At 43.7% G+C, this 16564-nt stretch overlaps 1 protein-coding gene across 18 annotated transcripts in view; it reads left to right on the forward strand.

Moving 5' to 3' along the window:
• Window positions 1-16564, forward strand: part of TRIL (TLR4 interactor with leucine rich repeats) — a 136587-nt gene that overhangs the window by 14418 nt on the left and 105605 nt on the right. For all 18 annotated transcript variants that reach the window (XM_059933683.1, XM_059933690.1, XM_059933681.1 and 15 more), the window contains exon 2: window positions 1730-1835. The gene's annotated coding sequence lies outside the window, so the exon portion shown is untranslated. The remainder of the gene's footprint in view (window positions 1-1729; window positions 1836-16564) is intronic.

A 16564-nucleotide genomic window follows, 5' to 3' on the forward strand; every position in this document is an offset into this window, starting at 1 on the left:
AACTCTTAACCCCCCAACATTATATAAAACATGGAGACTCCTTTCCAAATAAAATTAATGTGAGATTTCTTTTGTAATGAACAGCTCTATGAATTGGATTACATGCAGGGAGCATCTGAAAGAGTTCAAGTGAAGGAGAGTGAAGAGTTGTGTACTTTTTAAAGCCCTATGTTTGGGACTTTCTGTGTCAGCTTGAGAACATCATCAATCATGGTATCATGAATTCTCAATTAGACATTTTACTATATACTTCATTTGCTTAGGAAGAAGCCCTGTCTTGTAAAAACCAATGCCTTTCTATTGTTCACATTGAACTCTAAACAAATACTTAACCTGAACCCAAACTGGTGGAGGAGGAACACAAAGACTTAGATACAGTAGGATTCTTGCTTAGTGGAATAATCCACAGATGCCCCACTCCTGGCAAGGACTGTGTAAACCTGATACTGTGTAATAATCACCAGATCTCAAACTTTTAGATGACAAAAAATAGCTCATTGTCACAGAGAAAATAAAAATACTTAGTTTTAATATTGCCTATTATTAACTGGCAACGTGGAATATCTTACAGAAGGGAGATGCTCTATCTGAGATTTTTATCTTTGTTTTTTTTACATTGCCAAAGCTTTATTTATTTAGTAAATTTACACAATATTTTTCTTCCAAAGTGCTACACAGTAACAGCAACTAGGCAAGATCCAAAAGGCACTTAGTCTTCCCTCTTCAGTTATTTTCACTGAGCTCTTTTCTAAGAGCTAACTCCAGTATCCAGCAGCTGTCTGGTTTAAGATGCAATGCACTCTCCTTTTTTTGCCTTCCAGACTCTCCTGTCTAAATCTTTTTTTTTTTTTTTTAACATCTTTATTGAAGTATAATCGCTTTACAATGGTGTGTTAGTTTCTGCTTTATAACAAAGTGAATCAGCTATACATATACATATATCCCCATATCCCCTCCCTCTTGCATCTCCCTCCCACCCTCCCTATCCCACCCCTCTAGGTGGTCACAAAGCACCAAGCTGATCTCCCTGTACTATATGGTTTTATATCTGTATTATTTCCTGTATGTAAAGATTTAAAGTGAGTGTTGCATAAAGTGAGTATGTAAGAGTCAAGTATTGACTATTTGGGGACAGAGGGCATTTAGTTTTGTTTCAGGCACTGTTTTAAGAGCTTTCCCTACACTGATTCATTCAGTCCTCACAGTAACTCTTTGAGGTAGGTACCATTACTATCCTCTCATAAGAGATGAAGAGATGGAGGCACAGAGAAGTTATATATTCAGACCAAGATCCCTGAGTGGGGAGGTGTTTGAGTCTTGATTGGAAGCCAGGCTGGCTCAAGTCCTAGCTGTCAATCCTGACACTCGGGCCTTGCATGCACACAGGACAACTGATAAAACATCAGGGGATTGTTCTTAAGGTTCACTGCAAACATGTCTTTTTTTCCCTAATACAACACTTTAAAAATCATCTGTAAGTAGTTTGGCCTTTATTTGTGCCCATTTTTCTTAATCTGTGCTATACGTCAAGGACAATACCCAGAGTTACATTATTCATCTGTAAATATTTAATGAGAGACATGTAGTCCATCTCACAGCCACAAACGCTTCCCTCTGTCTTGACGTGGATGGGTCACTGTCTTATGCTGTGAGGTTAGTTCTCTCCACTGGTTTGCGAGCTCCCTTAGGACAAAGATCCCATCTTGCATTTCTCTTTGTGTCTCCACAGAGCCTGGCGAGCTTAACGTAGAGTTCCTGGCTACCTGCTTATTAATGAGTGCTGCAAGGCAGCTATTCAACCTTTCCCACTGAGACACACATGCCAGACTGTTCACGTAAGTCATGTACACTCGTGTATCAGGGCAAGTCATTTAATAGCTGTAATTCCATCCAAATGTCCATTTATATAGCGATGGTTGAAAACTGATGGGTGCTGTAAGATGGTATATTTGACTCGGGGTACCATATGATTCTACTTTTTCTACCTTTAATATAGGAACATAGTTCTTAAAAGGTGAACATTTGGGAAATTTAACATACATTTCTTCCCTTTGTGTACTATGTACAGATTTCATGTTGCTTAGAATAAATCTGGAATTGTGTCTTATTTATGTTGGTATTCCTATCATCTAATATGGTGCATTTCACATAGTAGCTTCTCAATAAAAGCCAGTGGATTTTTTTTTTTTTTTTTTTTTTAATTTTAAGCATTAGTCCTATTAGAAGAGAGTTAGGCTAGGAGGAATTTTCCATAGAAGATCTTTTGGATCTACTGAAGCCTGAGTTTTTGCTTTCTAGGATGTGGAACAGAATATTTTTGTCAACACACTGATGTTATTTTCCACCTAGGCCCGTTTTTTAGTAACTTCTTCCCCCACAAAATCATGACTAAGACTTTAAAAAAAATCCAAGGCAAAACAATCATGTATGAATTTCTTTGTGCACGAGAAAGACACAGTAAGACAAGTGTTTTTGTGAGATAAGGGACATTTCAGCAATATGGTGAAGCATGAATTGACGTATAGGCAACCAGTCTCACCAGGTGAATGATTATCTGCAGTTGCCAGAGTGAGCAGCTTCTGCGGCTGATGAAGCTGCTGACCTTGGCATATTTATCATCATTACCCCAGGGGACAGAAACTAGTATCTGTATTCTTGTGAATACACATCCATAAAAGGAGACACAAGCTAGTGGAAAAGAATTTGTGTGTATAGGTGGTGTGTGTGTGTGTGTGTGTGTGTGTGTGTGTGTGTGTTGATAAGAGAGAGGGGGGTGGGGAGCTAGAGATGGTTTCTTACATTTTCTTTCCTCTTTTAACTCTTTTCTATTTTTACTGAAAAGAGAGGATGACATCAGTCTCTCATCTGCAAGCTCAGATTTATAATAGCTACTCCAGTTTGCAAGAGTTCTAGGGGCATAGTTTTTCCTTATAAGGGAGCTGAATAAGGCTGCAAAACATGGATAATCTGTGTTATCATCTCTCAGGCTATGATTGCCATCCGATGAGGGGAGGCCAGGGGTGAGGGATGTGACCTTGGATGATGCTGGTGCTGTCTCCCCCCAACCCCCTACCCCAGCATGGTACTAACTGCTTCCTGGCCTGGAGTTTAGAGGCAAACTTTGGGACCTGAGTTCACAGACACCACCAAGCCTGTTCCCTGAAGCTGTTGTGGAGAAGGGGGTGTGGGTAGCAGGACGCTAGGTGCTCATGTCACAGTGGTCCTGGAACAAGGTTAAGGAGATAAAAGAGGCTTTATTTCCGGAACAAAGTGGTTGCCATGTGTTTTGGTTTGCTAGGGCTGCTGTAACAAAGTACCATGGACTGCCTGGCTTAAACAACAGAGATGTATTTTCTCATAGTTCTGGAGACTATAAGTCCAAGATCAGGGTGTCAGCAGGGTTGATTCCTTCTGAGGGCTGTGGGAAAAATCAGCTCCACACCTATCTCCTAGCTGCTCGTGGTTTTCGGGCAATCTTGGGTTTTCCTTAGCTTGTAGATGCATCAGCCTGATCTCTGCCTTAATCTTCGTGTGACATTCTGCCTGTGTCTAAATTTCCCCCTTTTATGAGGACACCAGTCATATTGAAGTAAAAGCCTACCCTACTTCCATATGACCTCATCTTAACAGTAATTACAACTGCGATGACGCAATTTCTAGATAACGTCTCGTTCTAAGGTACTGGGGGTTAGGAGTTCAACGTCTGAATTTTGGGGTCAAGGGGGAGACACAACTCAGCCCCTAACAGAATTCAACCTGTTGATGGTTGATTTAGTTGGGAGTATTTTCTTGATTATTACTTAAAGGATATAGGGAAGGGACATGGAAACAGGGGAGGAAATGGTGGAGCAGTTGCTTTTTTTCTTCTGACAAAGAATCAGGACCTGGGAGACTGAAGCCTGTGGGGAGAAGTAGTAGGATTCCCTCATTGTGCATTAGGATAGTCATGTTTTCGAGGACACAGACAGTATCTGAGTTGAAATATGATCTGTGGGTCAGAGCACCTAAGTCCCGATAGCTTTTGCAAACTCCCAGTGGTGTGTATTTCAGCCACCCAGACAAAATTACCCAAAGTCTTTGCCTGATGCCTTCATAAATTTGGTGGTGCTCACCTGAGGGGCCTTTCTCCTTTCCTGGGCTCTCAAATATAGTGGGAACTATTTGAGAAGGAGCAGGTCCATCAGAACAGTCCTATCCTGTCAGCCACTTATTTTCCTAGTAGTACAGTGTTTTCAAGATAAGTGATCTATTTCCTTAACAAATGCCAAGGTAGAATGATGTTTCGCTAAGACTGGGCGCCGGATGCTTTGTGAAATATCTTGTATGCATTATGTCAGTCCTCGGAGAAGCCCATAGTATGATTATTCCCATTTTCCAGATGAAGCAATCAAGCCTTAGAGTTCAGCGACTTGCCCAGGGACTTATAGGCATCAAGTGGCAGTTGATTACTGTCTGTATTCGTTGCACTCCGCCTCCCTGCTGCCCTAAGTTTTTGAAGGTAAATCTTTGAAAGACGTGGATTTTTTAAAAACAAATCTTAAATATCACATTGAGATAAGAATTCTTTTTTAAAATTTTTTTTTCTTTTGAGCATCCTGTGTAAAATGAGGAGACTGGATTTATTTAGCTGATCACCCTGTGTCCATGTAGCCCTAAAATGCATCTAAAGTTATGTTTTTTATTTTCCTGTTTTGGATGTAAAAAGGAGAGGATGTAGGCTGTCGATCTGCTTTTTTTTTTTTAAGATGGAATTTCAACATCTCCTTGTGGAATTTCCTGGTTCTCAACCAAGTATGTAGATCCCGCCTGTCAGAAGCTCGTCTATTTTGGACTGCAGTGGGATAATAATCTGGTTATTTGGGGGGGTCTGGTCTTTGGAGCCTCCTGTTTTTCTTTTCTTCTCTTCCTACTGCTCCTGCAGATGTTCAGAGCTGACCACATGCAGCCTCCCTGGCACCCAGCAGTAACCAGTCTCCCTGGCCAGGGAAACATGCCCGCCTTTCTATGCTGAGATCAGCTCCCACTCTGGGCACATCTCCTGTGGGCCAGCCAACAGGCTTTGACTGATTTAGTTCAGGAAGACTCGCTTGTTTGTGGACATGGTAATGACGCCAGTAAAATTCAATTACTGGATCCCAGAGGATTGCAGCAAGCGATAATAAATTAGGAAACATGAGCTTTGGAGTATCTGAACTGAAATTATAATGGGGCTATTGAAAAACAAACAAACAAAAATCCTAGGCATTCATTTAATAATAGACGCTGCTGCTTTCCCCACCAAAAATTAGTTCATCAACTAACCCTTTGTTCTTGTCACAAGGAATATGCCTGAGACACAGCCAAGAACATTTTGTCTTAATTACTTGGTATTGTTGTTGCCCCCAGAGCACACCTGGCTTGGGGGGTAATTGGTACACAGGGAGGAAGCAGCCGCCTGGAGGGGCCTCCCAAGGCCACGGCACTAATCCATGCCGAGCTCACAGATGCTCGCTGCCCATGGCCTTGGGTTTCAGGTTGCCATCCTAGGCTGAGGTTTGAATGGAGGTTGTAACCTCAGAAGGTCCGGCTAGCACTTAACCACTGATATCCATCAAGAATGTCAAGGCTCGCATTGTCTCATTAATTTGAACCAGCTTTCCTGCCCTCAGATCCTTTTTCATTCCTATCCTTTCCACTCTGTCTTTCTTCCTTTGTGAGCAGTTTATAGCCTCCCCTGTGTGTGCCTTCCGCCTGTGAGTTGTGGCCTGGAGGGCCACTCTTGGGGAAAAGGCACCTTTTCCCTCCTCCGTGCCATAAGTGGAACTTGCAGAATTGACTGATGTTTCTGCTGCAATATGGATTTCAAGCACGTGAAGTGAGAAAAAACATTGCAGGCAGTCTGGATATCTCTGTTTTGCAGATAATCTTAACGTTAAAATGGTTTGTCATTGCTGTCTTCCTTCACTTTATTTCCTTTCTCATCCAGATCCCAACATCCTAGCGGGTAACACAGAACTGATGAGCAGAGGAGATATGAAAAAGATGGCAAAGGTGCTAGAAAAAATTTCTGACTTAGCAGCACAACATTTTCACCTGCAGTAAATGTCTTTTGAGGTATCTACTGAGACCAAGCCCCTTTCTTGGAGAATTGGTCCTGACCTCCCATACCACATGAAGGACAGTGAGTGTAGATCATGCTTAATTTATGAGACCCCACAAGGCTGGTCAACTCATGACCCAAGCTGGGCACAGTAGACTCTTGCTCCAGGAACTGGAAAGTGGGCTGGTTGTTTGGTTGGGCTGGAGCTTGGAGAAGGCAGAGCTCTGGAGTTTGGGGCCACCGTTTTCAGCCATGTGTCCAGAGAGGTGGAAAGCGAGGGGGTGGGGGAATTTTGCCGTGAATCAGAGACGGTGAGGGAAGCAGATACCAGAGATTGCCCATCCCTGGAGAGCCAGGCGAGTCACTTCCTTGATTCAGAGTGACTATCCACTTCCTATTTTCAGACCCTTGTGAAGCCTGATTGCCCTTCATTGGGAACCCTTAGGGTCTCCCAGTAAAGTCTCCCTTTTTGCTTTGGCTGCTCTCAGTAGGTTAGTGTGTGTGTGTGTGTGTGTGTGTGTGTAAACTGCATTACCAACTAACATTTCCTTGGGCTTGGATGGCATCTGAGAACAGTGTCATGAACGGCTATCTATCATGAGACTTGGAATATGGTAGGTAGACCCATTACATATGTGTCTAAAGGATGGTTAGAATAGCCCTGGCATCGAGGGCGGTCTTACTGTAGAAGGGGAAACCTTCTATAAAGGATGACCCTCCATTTCCCTTTTGGTCTCCCCCCAGATCTTGCATGTGTCCTCTCTATAAGACCTTGTGCCAGGTGCTGCCTCTTCTTTAAAAAACATTTTTTATTTAAAAAACTTTTTTATTGAAGTCTAGTTGATTTACAATGTTGTGTTAATTTCTGCTATACAGCAAAGTGATTCAGATATATATTTAATATTCTTTTACATTGTGGTTTATCTCAGGATATTGAATATAGTCCCCGTGCCATATAGTAGGACCTTGTTGTTTATGGATGTTACTTCTTTTTTTTTTAAATTTATTTATTTATTTATTATTATTATTATTTTTTGGCTGTGTTGGGTCTTCATTTCTGTGCGAGGGCTTTCTCTAGTTGCGGCAGGTGGGGGCCACTCTTCATCGCGGTGCGCGGGCCTCTCACTATCGCGGCCTCTTTTGTTGCGGAGCACAGGCTCCAGACGCGCAGGCTCAGTAGTTGTGGCTCACGGGCCTAGTTGCTCCACGGCATGTGGGATCCTCCCAGACCAGGGCTCAAACCCGTGTCCCCTGCATTGGCAGGCAGATTCTCAACCACTGCGCCACCAGGGAAGCCCCCTGGATGTTACCTCTTAAGCTTCAAATCTTCATTACCTCTTCGTCTCATTTGCTTCTTGGCCAATGCCTGCGACACGTCCCTCTTCTCAGCAACATGAAAGATTTTTTTCTAAGATGTGCAGACATGATAAAAACTTAATGTATTATTTTATCAGGGGTGAGAGAATTTGTGGCACACTATCTTAGGGCTTGTCTTAATTAGGGGGCGATTCCTTCCATCACAGAGAGACCAGAAGTTTCACGACATCCGGAGACAAAAAGCAGCCAAAGGATTTTACTGTCTTTTTATTTCCCATGAAATACAGCGCTAAGCAGTGTTCATATTTTACCCACACTCCTTCTTGGCCTCTGTCAAAGGAGGGATTTCCTCCAGTGCCCCAGCTGTTCTGGGGCCTGCACTGGGGTGGCCGGTGGGGAAGGAGGACACACAGAGGGTTCTGCTCCTGCCACAGCTGTGCTTGCGCAAGCGACCTTCCCTCAGGGCAAAAGCCTGTGGAAATGTCCAGTCTGACTCTCTTGTCATCTGGCACGATGAAGGGCAACTGTCTTTCTATTGTCTACCAGAAAATGGACGAGCAAGCACAATCTCTAAATAAAGGGACACTTGAAGAGATTATACCCCCTATTTTCTTGGTGTTAGTTATCTTCTGGAAAAAAGGCATGGGTCTTTGTGTAACTTGTTTAAAGAACTACGGTCACAGTTCGTTAACCTCACGTTCTCCTTAGAAGGAGAAATCAGAATACAAGGTGTTTGTGCCAATTATAACTCATGGCGTTGTCAAGCCCTGTGCTAGGTATTTTTGTAGGTACTTCATTTAAATGTTACTACAGTAAGGCCCTATTACTACTGATTTTCTAAGAAGTTAAGTCAGTGCTTAAAAGGTCACATAGCTGGTAAGTAAAAAAATCTGGTAAGAAAAGGCCACACAGCTGGAGTGTGGCCCCAAGTTTGCCTGACTTAAAAGTATGCTAGTTCCACTGCACTCTCATGCGATATTTCCCGAATTTGTCTGCTAAGACTTCTCAGCGTGAGTGCTTGTTGAAAATCCCATCCTGATATACGTGTATGTATAACTGATTCACCTTGCTGTACAGCAGAAAGTAACAACATTGTAAATCAACTATACTCCAATAAAAATTTTTAAAACAATCCAATCCTGGGACCCACTACAGATCGAATAAATCAGAATCATCTAGAAACGGGTATAGCAATTCATCCCAGGTGAAGCTTATCAGGCAAGTTAGATAAATGCTGCTGTCATGCCTTAAATGCTTTTATTTTTCATTTTTAACCCAGTAATTCTTGACAAGGTATGTGCTACAAAAGTCTTTTCTATTTTTAATAAGCTTTTTATATTGGAATAATTTTAGATTTACATATAAGTTGCAAAGGTAATACAGAGAGGTCCCATATACGTTTTCTAACCTATTTCCCTCTGAAGTTATGAACTTACACAACCATGATACATCTGTCAAAACTAAGAAACTAACACTGATCAGTTATTATGAACTGTATGAGGCCACCACTTACCCTGGACACAGTAACAGAGAAGGAAAGGGAAAGACAGGACAGCCTGTAGTTCCTTTTTCTTTCCTTAATTCTCAGTAAGCAAAAGGCAGAGAGTGTTGGTAGGAGGCCTGTGATCAAGAAGCGATTTGAGTTCATTTTGTGCAACATTTCCACCATTCTGGTAAGAATGAAATACATATGCATGCATGAGCTATGAAATGGAAGCTGTGTAATTTTGATGGTTTCATGTATGAGTTAAATGCACTTCTATTTGCCTTTAAAACTAGCATTGCATTGTGTAAAGATGAACAGTGAAATTCACATGAACACTTTAAAGTTGTTTTTTTAAAAAAATTATTAGCACCTTTAATTAATTAATTAATTAATTATTGGCTCTGTTGGGTCTTTGTTTCTGTGCAAGGGCTTTCTCTAGTTGCGGCAAGCGGGGGCCACTCTTCATCGCGGCGCGCGGGCCTCTCACTATCGCGGGCTCTCTTGTTGCGGAGCATGGGCTCCAGACGCACAGGCTCAGCAGTTGTGGCTCACAGGCCTAGTTGCTCCGCGGCATGTGGGATCCTCCCAGACCAGGACTCGAACCCGTGTCCCCTGCCTTAGCAGGCAGATTCTCAACCACTGCGCCACCAGGGAAGCCCCACGTGGACACTTTAAATTTTAAAGTTTTCTTTACTTAGCATGACATTAAATAGCAAGTTAAAAATACCATAACAAGTTGAGGTAGAGACTAGAGAAGAAGGAAAAACAGTTATATTTTTGTTCAACTGCACTTTTTCCCTACTTTTTGGACAACGGGCCCCATATTTTCACTTTGCACTGCGTCCAACAAAATATGTAGCCAGGCCTGTTGACCCCTAGTCAAGAGCCATTGCCTTAACTTAATGAAGTCACCAGTGGTGGTGATGGTGGTAACCAGGCAGATGTATGGAAAGATGTTGGGGACAGAGAACTTTCTGCCATCCTAGGTGATTACAGCCATGGAGGGGGCTTATATTAACCAGCCCTGCCTGCCCAGATGGCTACAGGCCTCTCAGGGTGATTCCTATGCTTTGAACACTCCTGCATATGGCCCAGGGGCAGGAGGATTCCTGCTGCATCTTCTCAGTGGCCAAGTGCTTTTTGATGCAGAAAGTGTAACAGCAAATGCCGCATCAGGAAGCAGTTAGACCTTTGACCTGCGCCAGGCATGTGGCTTTTGCGTGGACCACTCGCTATTATACTGCATACTTATTTCTGTGCTCCAGTGGGCAGTTTTTCTTGTTTAGCTTGAATATTAAATCAAAGAAATATCTTCTGCATCTGCCAAACCTACTAACTCATTCACCACGGAAGGGGGTGTTTGTGTGAAGAGGCAGCACAGTGGGTTCGGGACATCAGCTTTAATTTATATCTGAAAACAAGTTAGCCTAATGGAGCAGAACGGATACAAATGGCTGTACAACAACCTGCCCCAGCAAACAAAACGTGGCGCTGGTAATTCACAGACACAGTGGCTTTCTCCTCTACTTGGAAATTTTCATTGCCGTGCGCCTTTTAGGATAAGGTGTTCCTTTCAAAATAAGCAAGATTTGCAGCTGGTGGTGTGGGTGCATCCTTCCCCAGGGAGTGAGGCCATGCTGTGTGACGTGGAGAGATGCTGACCACGAGTAGGAAGAGTGACCCTCCATGTGCTGGGGTGGCTGCTGGCAGCCCTGGGTGTGGACTGGCCCTTCTTGTCCTGGTGAGAGTTGTGTCCCTGGTGGTAAGACATGTGACCAAGGATCGGGCAAGGTTAGTAGGTGGCCAACTCAAACCTGCCCCATAGACCTCCCCTCTGTGAGAATCAGAACAGGGGTCATCGGAACCTCCATCCCCCCGCCGTCCTCCTCCCCAGCCAGCGTCACGGGGATCCTACCACCTTGGAGTTCTTCTCTGTATGTTCTTGCACTGCACCCCCCTTCCCCAGCTCCTTCTAATTTATACCCTTAGAGTGTCTTTTCTGGAATTTTCTGGAATTGTTTCCCAATTGGTCTCCCAGCCTCCTTCTACCTACCTGCTGTATAGAACTATGAAAATGGTCCTTTACAGACTGAAATTTGATGGTTTGGATCCTTGGAATAAAATCCATTGTTTCCATAGCTGTGAGGACAAAGGTTTCCCTCTTAGTATGCGAGGTCCTAAAAGCTCTTTCCAGAATGTTTTTCCCCCAGCTACCAGCAAAGCTCATTCCTCTCTTCCTTCAGAACATGTTTCAAATATTCAAACTGAAACCAAACACCCTTGACACTCCTTATCTTTCTCCCCACCCCTCATTCACCCCCCCTCCCCCCACTGGTGTGTTTCAATACCACACTGCACTTGTCAGCTTGTTGGCTGATAGACTCTTGTCTTCATTTGCCTCCTTTATGGTCTTTTTCTTCACCTGCACCAAGGTAATTTCTGCCAAGTTGGGTATTTTTCTCTAACTTACTCGCTGGTGTATCCCATCCCTGGCACACTGCCTGGTCCATAGTAAGAACTCAATAGTTATGTGTTGAGTGAATTGTCATATGGATCTGAGCCTCACCTACTTCTCTAGCTGTGTCCCCTGGCACCTCCCTAAAACACCCTGCGCTCCAGCCGTGTTAGATCCGTGAAGATCTGTATCACGCTTCCATAAATTTGTTCGTGCAGTTCCTTCCCCCTGCAATACCCTGTCTCCCCTTTTTACACATGCCACTCTCTTCTTCATCCTTCTGCATTCCCCTGGGGCCTCAGCAACCCCATCGTGCCTTCCATAGTGCACACTCAGCACTGGACCACGCTAAATGGGGCTTGGTTAGTCAGCATCCAATCCCAGAGATGCTGAGCAGCCCAGGACTAGATGGTGCCATTTGGGTCTTTCTCCCCACCTTGGTGTTTCAGATGTTTGATGAATAAATACACAAATGAGATGCCCAAAGACAGACAACAAGTTAGTGGCAAGGACCAGAGTAGTGCCCAGATATGCTGGTCTTCCATCCATGGTACTTTATTTCCATCAGAGAACTCCTTTGAGAAGACATTCTGCCAACTTCCTGAAACCCACAATGTAGTTTCTGCACTTTACATCCTCCTTTACCAGCTTCCTGGTACCCAGCCTCTATTTTTTCTTTCAAAAACACATTTTTCTTCATTTGTCATTCTCCTAATTCCCTACATTAATAACAATATCACCTGATTAATCAATTTTCACAAAGTGACTGTTAAAGCACAGAGATTTTAGGCATGAAGTTTTTGTTGAAATTTGTTTCAGATGTTTTGACGTTACTCAAACCAAAGGAATATATCCTGGGCACATTGGCAAGTTTTTTTGGTGTCTGTTCCATGAATACGTTTTATTTTTCATGATGAATTTCAAACACACATAAAAGTAGTAGGGATAGTACAATAGTAGGAATAGTACAAGCCTCAAAGATTCATTACTCAGATAAACAATTATCAATGATTTGCAACATTTCCTTTTTCTTTTTTATTCTTTGTTGAATTATTTTAAAGCTTATCCCAGACATCACATCATCTTATCCTACTTCAAAATGCCTCTTTTTAAAAAGAAAAACATAAACACAGTATCTTTATCACCCTTTACAAAATTAAAAATAATTCCTTGGAAATATAATACAATTTTCATGGAGGTATTTGAGGTGCAGCTTCTCTGTATCTCTCTAATTGTATAACAGAACAGAAATAACCCACACTAAGGAGGGATAGGGGTATCCATTTTACCTCCTCACACATTTTAGTTGGAAGTTTGAAACGGCCCATACTTTTTTCCTGGATGGATGGGCCTTCCTTGGGGCTTTCTTACTAATCTGGAATTTTCTCCTGTCAAGGGTCTCAGTAGACTTTGGCTTTGGAGAGTTGCGTTCTCTCTCTGGCCCATCCTCAGGCCATGCTTCCACAGTCTAGTGGCTTTGAGGGCTGGCACCTCTGCTCACCATCTACAGGCCACCTATATGCCGAGGTTAAGTTGAACTTAGATGACCAGGGATTTCCATTTTCTGCCTTCCTTGTTGGCCCTGGCACCTCATAAGCAGAGTGACCAGTTGAGAATAATAAGGAGAAAGTGTTCAGATTAGTTAAGTGAACAGCATTCAAGTTAAAATGTTCAAAATCCTGATGTCACCTATACCATCCATAAGGCCAGGGAGAGAGCACCAGAGAGACATAGGGTCTGGATGTCAAAACAGATGGCTCTGCTAGCCCTGTCATCCTCCAAGGCTAGCAGAGCCTTTCTTGCTTTACAGGAAAGCCCTTGGCCGTGGGCGTGTCCTCCCCACAAGATCCTCTCCTGGCTTGAAAGGGCCGAAGCCCTCAGTGCCCATCCCGCTCACAACCTCCCAGATTCGGCACGATCCAACCCCTCCCCCGCCTGCCCTCTTTCCTCCACCCACCCCTGAGGCTCATTTCCCTCCCTTCTGCAGCGCCCCTTGTTTTCCCCGTTGCTAAGTAGCGTGGTGCACTCTGGCAGTGCTGGCCGTCACCTGCTTGTCCAACCCTGCCTGATTCAGATTATTCAGATTAACCCTGTGAAGCCAGACTTGGTTTAAAAATCTGGGGCTGTGTGACAGTCCAAAGAACCACATCGAGGAGTCAATAACAACCCACAGCTTGCCTTCCCTAGCAGCCTGTCCTTTCCGGGAGGAAGGAAGCATGGTGACTGTGGGCTCCGTGCCCACATGCACTTGACTTTGAGTTCTGCCCCCCCCCCCCCCCACTTAGTGACCGAGTGACTTAGTAACTTCTAAGAAGTTACTCACCCTCTCCAGCGAAGTCTTGGTTTTCTCATCAGTGTTAAGGGGATAATAACATAACGGTTTCTGCATTTGTCTGCTCTGAGGATTAAATGAGTTCACATGTGCAGAGTGGGCAGGATAGTGTCTGCTATGTCCTCAGATGTTTCCACCCGCATCTCACAGGTAAACATCAGTCACATGGTCCCTCCTGACTGCAGAGGGAAGGGGAGCAGAGTTTTGTGGGATATTTGCCAAGGACAACTGCTTCTGCCGCAAGGATGGAAAATGGAAAACTGATGTTGTCACTTGCTGTGAATAAGAGACGGTCATAAACAGATGTAATGAGGACAGTGTATTAAATTCTTGGTAGATATTTTTGCCTGCTAAACATTCTGATTCTTAGGTTTATTTAGTTTGTCTGAGATGTTGGGGGGTGGGTGGAGAAAGAAGAGTTGAAGACATCCTAAAACATATTAGCACAAATGGAAAATTTCTCCCTGAAGGAATCAGAAAGATAGAAGGATGATTGAAAGAGGGATAACTTTCTCATTATATAATTCAATGTTGTTTAATACCTTGTCCATGTCCTATCTAAAATCATCTCTCTTTCTACTTAAAATCTGAGGGAGAGCAGTGGTCCACATGCCACACTCTGGGAAATGCTGTCCTCGTGGGCCTGGGTCCACATCATCCTCCAAGGCAGCAGCAAATATTTGTAAGATTTGCTGTGTGCCTGACACTGTGCTCTGGCTGCTATGGGCACAGAGTTCATGGTGACAGTCCCTGTCCTTAGATTTCATAGACTAGAGAGAGAAATAAGCCAGCAGTATACGGAACACATTTGGGAAGTACAGGTTGTTATTGGAGTGACCCTTGAAGGACAGCAGATTTTTAAAGAACAATTCCATAATGTCCTTCTTGTGGTGTGTTTACTGATTTTATTTCCTTTTAATTTCTCTTTCAGTGGTATTCTAGTTGAGGTGAAACCCACTGGTAGAAGAAAAAAAAATCAGCTATTATTTTCTAGATACTTTGAATTTTGTGCCCCTGAGACATCAAACGTCCTCGGAGGGCCACATGGTAAGAAACATAACGCCGCTTCAGGCTGTGGGGAAGCTGGGTTGCAAGTCTCGGAGAAGGTTCGTAACAGTGTCAGATCAATACTGCAGTTATGGAACTCACTAAATGGAGGGAGAAGGGTAGCCAGCTGCGGGTCTAGCCCAGGTCCTGGTCTTCCTCCCTCTGAACAAGGCAGCACTGACTACGTCGTGCTCAATTTGTCTTCTTGGTAAAATTAGAGGATTGGACCAAACGTGCATTTCCTGCACACAAATGTTCGTAGATGGAAAGGAAGATTTCCCCTCAAGCCCCCGCCCACAGAGAATGGATGACCTTGGAGTTCTTGCCCTCTAAGTTTAGTCTCAGCCATTCCATCATTTGTTATTCTGGCACATTTGGGTTCTGTTTTTAGGTACTGGGGAAATAGTATTAACCTCATCACTGTTGTTTTCACTTACATATATCTTATTTAGTACTTACTATGTGCCAGGCACTGCCCCAGATACTTTAACAATATTAATTTAATCTTATAACAATGGGTACTATTATCACACCCATTTTAGAGATGAGAAAACTGAGGCATAGGGAGGTTAAGTAACTTGTTCAAGATCAGAAATCTAGAGACAGGCAGAGAGAGATTCAGTCTCAGGCAATCTGGGGCTAGAGTTTGCAATCACTGCTCTGCACTGTCTCTGGGCAAAATAGTTGAAAGCGCTAATAATAAGGTGAAACATATAGTAATGACATATAAAATAAGTATTTTTTAAACAATTAAATGATGAGACAATGACAGAAGTTGCACATGCACTTGGACGAAGCCCTGTGAGAGAAGAAACAAAAAGTGGATCGTGCACTATGGGGGAGAGAAGGGAAATGCCTCATGTTTACAGACCTACCGAGATTTCCATATATTAGCTCATCTGCTCCTCACAGCACCCTTATGGGGCTGGTGCTGTTATCATCCCCATTTTACAGGTTAGGCTAAGTGACTTGTTTAAGATCACACAGCTGACAAATGGTGGAAAACCAGACCAGAGTGCCTTGGGGTAGAGTTGATCTCCTGCCCACTGGCTTGGCCACCTCCGGGGGCAGGGCCAGGGGATCCACTGCTGTCAGTCCAGGACCCCGGAGTCCGGGTGTGGTGAGGGGGCAGCTGGTGACAGCTTTTCTGGCGACACGGAGGGTTCCCCAAGCGCTTCATCACTCCTGAGATGAAGGAGTGAAGTGCAGTGGAGGGGTCTCGCGGGTCTGGCAGGGATCTGAAAAACCAGCTTATCTGCTCAATACATGTCAGTCAGACTGACAGGTCTACTTAGGGAAAAGATGCACAGTGCATAGGAGATGCATATAGACAACAAGAAGAGTGTGCCTGGTTTAAAATGCTGCAGGACTAGATTACATCCCTGGGTAGAAATGCATCTAAAAGCTGTGCTGTCGCCTTGGACCAGGATTCCTCAACCTCTGCACTATCGACATTTTGAGGAGCAAACCCCCCCTGGTTGAGTTCCACTTCTTTGATCGTGTAATTTGGGTTTATGAGCAGAGAACGCTTCCAGAAATTAGACTGTTTTGAGGTTGAGGAGTTGAGATTTTCTCTAAAATTCCTTCTAATTCTCAGAGCCTAAGAGAAAAAATGATGGATTAGCATCCACAGTACTTTATCACTCACTTAATTTTTGATATTTTGGGGAGTGTATGGAGAAGAAGGATTGGAAAGCATACACAGCACACTTCTTTGCAATGCCTGTCTGTTTTATTTTGTTTATCTATATGGCTATTATTTCACCTCGCGGTGAGACCAAGCTCCTGTCTTGCACCATATTGCCCTCTAGCGGCCACTTCGTTTTGTAGCGCACAGAAGAAAGGCGC

Source organism: Balaenoptera ricei, chromosome 9 (assembly GCF_028023285.1).
Source record: "Balaenoptera ricei isolate mBalRic1 chromosome 9, mBalRic1.hap2, whole genome shotgun sequence".
Lineage (NCBI taxonomy): Eukaryota > Metazoa > Chordata > Mammalia > Artiodactyla > Balaenopteridae > Balaenoptera > Balaenoptera ricei.